The sequence below is a fragment of the Poecilia reticulata genome, chromosome 9 (assembly GCF_904066995.2).
Source record: "Poecilia reticulata chromosome 9, P_reticulata-male-v2, whole genome shotgun sequence".
NCBI classification, from domain to species: Eukaryota; Metazoa; Chordata; class Actinopteri; order Cyprinodontiformes; family Poeciliidae; genus Poecilia; species Poecilia reticulata.
The window spans coordinates 1904637-1908625 of NC_088838.1; the positions used below are offsets into that span (position 1 = coordinate 1904637).

General features: G+C 34.9%; 1 long non-coding RNA gene across 2 annotated transcripts; it reads right to left on the reverse strand.

Moving 5' to 3' along the window:
* Window positions 1–935: 935 nt before the first annotated feature.
* Window positions 936–2800, reverse strand: LOC145552980 (uncharacterized). Of its 2 annotated transcripts, none has more exons than XR_014089140.1 (4): window positions 1744–2800; window positions 1435–1570; window positions 1224–1326; window positions 936–1140 (listed from the first exon to the last, which is right to left on the reverse strand). It is a non-coding gene; the product is annotated as an uncharacterized LOC145552980 (long non-coding RNA). The 2 variants fall into 2 exon arrangements; XR_014089141.1 differs by having other exon boundaries at window positions 1245–1326; window positions 1744–2798.
* Between the last annotated feature and the right edge of the window lie 1189 nt (window positions 2801–3989).

Consider the following 3989-nt stretch of genomic DNA (forward strand, 5'->3'; position numbering starts at 1 on the left):
CAAAGATTTCATTTCTAACACTGCTGCTTGCAGTAGTGAGAGTTCATCCAAGAAGTGTGACTTGCAGGAGCAGGGAGGCTCTGTACTGGTTTGTCTCCTTTGAAATCAAGAGGCCCATGATAGGTTGAAGTTAGGCAGCAGATGTACCACAGCTGATTGACTGAACCTGCCAAGGACAGAAACAAGACCATCCCAGCTCAGATATGGTAGGTTGTTAGGTTGGCTACTGTTGAGAAAGATGGACAGCAAAACAAAAGGAGAAATTATGAATCACATCAGAATATGTAAATTATTTCCCAGATAGCACTTAAGTCAATATTTAAAATACTTTTCTAAACAACAGTGTTGGAAGATGTCAGTGATTTTCGTGAAACATGTAACAATACAGCACTGACAGGCAGCGGTGTATGTGTATGTTTCCTAACTGTGGCTAAAGCTGCTACTAACTGGTTTACTCTCCGATCGGAGGCTGGTTCCTTTAAATACAGTTGGAGAATGGTGAATTGACAATGACTAATAATGGGTATTGTTAAGAAAACAAATTTGAAATATGCTAGTTTTGAAATTTAACATGACTTGATTGAAATAGCCTAATTATAGTTTTAAAATTAATAACTTATTCTGGCCTATTGACTTTATTTTACCTGTAGTTAAAGCAGATTGTTTGCCAAGATCTTTGATCTGCCCTTTCTCGGTCTGGGAAAGCAATCAGTAGAAGTTCCAGTTTTTCACACTGATCTGCGAAAGCCATAAAACAGCAGGATTTCAGGAGAAGCTCTGCTTCCACCTTATTTAGATAATGGTGACAACTGGTGTTTGTGAACAAATTGCAGGGAGTTTCTAACTTTAAAAAGGGTCAGAGACAGGTCCTGGTTAACTACACTACAGTACTTGCATTGTTTTAGGCTAAAATTACATGGAAAGATTAATTACAAGACGCCTAAGGAAATTCAAATATTTTGTTTTATTATCGACATCTTAAAATTGTCCAATTTTACTCACAACTTTAGGAACTTTACATAAATTATCAGTTTACATATCAAAAGTGAACACATGAACATGAAAATTTAAGTGTGACAATAAAACATGAAAGTGTGGATCAACGACAGAACATTCCCGTTCACTGCACCTTACAGGAACCTACAAAAAAGAACAATAGAGCAATTAAACAGAGAAAGTGTTTGTATTTAAAAAGAAAATAAAATAAAAAAAAGAATACTTACAATTTTAAGACGTGGACTCACCATGTATGTGACATCATAAGAAATGATGATGATTGGGATCGGATGCCTGGAGTGGAAAAACATTTCTGGGTGTCTTCTTTGCCTGTTTATGTTAGAAGTAGAAAAAAATAGTCGGCAATGTCATAGAATCAGTTGATGTTGGCATTAACTATGAAGCTGTTTTAAGTGTGGACTTAAGGAGACAAATTACCTTAAAATCTTTCCATCCATGATCTGAACACACTGATCCTTGCAGGGTGGTGAGGGGGGCTGGTGGTGCCCATCTCCAGCAGCCATCAAATGAGGCAGGGTTCACCCTGGACAGGTCACCACTCCATCACAGGGCCCTGAAAGTCAACAACAAATAAAAAAATGAAAGATAAATGTTAGATTAACAAGAAGAGAAAAATTCTTCCCAGTTACCTTTAAATCAAATCATGTTTATTAAGCACTTAGTGTTGATAACACAGCAGTTTTTGTTGAAAATGTAGCTAGCTCCTCATTGAAAAAATAAACTTACATCATGAAGACAATGTGGAGGTTCATCCTTAGAGCTGGTTGGTGATCTGGTGGAGTCAGAGCTTCTTCTGAGACAGGAAAGTCTTTAGGTTTCCCAACACCTGATTTCTCTGGCTTCTTCTTTCATCTTCTTTGGCTTAGTTAGACTGCAAACATATGTTGAAGATGAAATCATTGATGAACGAGTTATAACAACAACCTCACAATATCAAAGTGTCTGTGTCTTATGGAGCTCAATTAAAACCAGGTTAGTTTATGAATTAAAGTATAAGTCGAAACAAACAATCTCCGTGTAGTTATAACATGAAGCTGAATGATTGCTATAGTAATAATCATACAAGTCACAATAAAATTGGTAAAATAATTATTTAAGAAACCAACGTAAGTTATATATCTTTACTGCACTGTTTATAATTAAATGAAGATTAATAAGCAAACTTACCACCAGCTAGCAACACTTAGCAGCCTTCGTCCTCTCGGGCTCCATTTGTGACACACATTTCATTTCCATCAGTTGTTGTCCCGTTGTGTTGTCGTCTAACTCGGACTAGGACGTCACCAGCTTGAATTTACCAAAATTAGTAACCCTTGTCAAGGCCCTCTCTACCTTTAAGGCCATATTATGCTTGTAAAAATGGCAAATTTGAACAGTGACTGTTATCTTCCCTGCATTCAAGTTTTTTCTTCTCTTTGTGGCGTTTTTTAAATAAATGAAAGTGTGCCTGGTCTGGAGTATGAACTGGAGCTAATGCCGTTGATTACAAGGTTTTACATCACACATCTGAAAATTGATTGGGTACTTTCTTAAAAATTACATTATGATTATCCTTTTTTTTATTGTATGCAATTTTAATAAATAGTAAAAGATTATTAAGGCACTTAAAAATTCATACTTATTCATATTTTGTTCAATTAAAGTATACTTTTATTTAATATATTAAATGTGTATTTTGGTACAATTATGTTTAAGTGTGTTTAAAGTACTAATTTCGAAATTGGTACAAGTGTATTTTTAGTATACTTCAGATATAGGTAGTATACTTAATGATTAGTATACTTAAAGTGTATTGTCTCAAATTTAAGTATGTTTGAAGTATACTTTTTTTTCACCTGGGGTAACGTGTAACGCAACACTTTTGTAGAAATGTAGTGAAGTAGAAAGTACAGATACTTACTGTAAAATGTAGTGGAGTAAAAGTAGAAAGTATCCATTATTAAATCTACTTAAGTAAAGTACAGATACATGAAAATTTTACTTAAGTACAGTAACAAAGTACAAGTACTTCGTTACTTCCCACCACTGCATTTGACTGGTGCACATGTAGTGGTTGATAAAAGGTCATTATATGTTTTTTGATTTTTCTCTGCCTTAGTATATAAAACAAAACACAGAAAACAATCTTGCTATAAAAACTTCCCTTAACAAAAAGTAAATATGCAGGAGGCAGCAGACACGTTTTCTTTTTTTTTTTTTTAAGGTTAACCTGAAACCTTGTGATAAAGTTTTGTGCTTAGAAACAGTTATATACAGTTGCGGAATAGCAACCAAAATGGAGTCCGACAAAACCCACTAGTCCATCAACTTGAGCACTTGATGTTCCAAGCACACAGCAGAACCTCGGTGATCGGCAGCAGCTGATCTAGGCATCCGGGTCACGGCACCATATGTAGCGGTTGACAAAAGGTCGGAAGAATCACACCGGGATCAGGAATCAGGATAATTTTATTCCTGTTCAAAACAAGAACATTTTTACTCCAGCAGCTCCTGGGCTTCAACTTCCTCACACACACCTCTCCTCAGCGCAGCTTGGCGCGAACTGACACAGAAATACATTAAACAAAACCAAAATTCTGAGGTTCATTAACATTAAAATAAATCTATAGTCATACAAAACAATTAAAATAAAACCTAAACAGAAATAATCTATCCTATAATTACAATTTTCCACCATAACATAGAAATATACTAAATACATTAATTTAACATCTAAATAAAATTTTAAACAACACACATACCAGTTCAAAACAAGAAAATTTTTACTCCAGCTGCTCCTGGGCTTCAACTTCCTCGCACATACCTTAACCAACCAAAAAAAACCCACAAAATAATCACTTTGGCAAGGAAAACTTAATAGACGTTACAAACGTGGGAATTAAATGCCCAGTGAGGTGCTGCTCTAAACATAAAAGAATTAAACAATAATATATTTATATAAAAACTTATGAGTTTACATGCTTTAGAACATT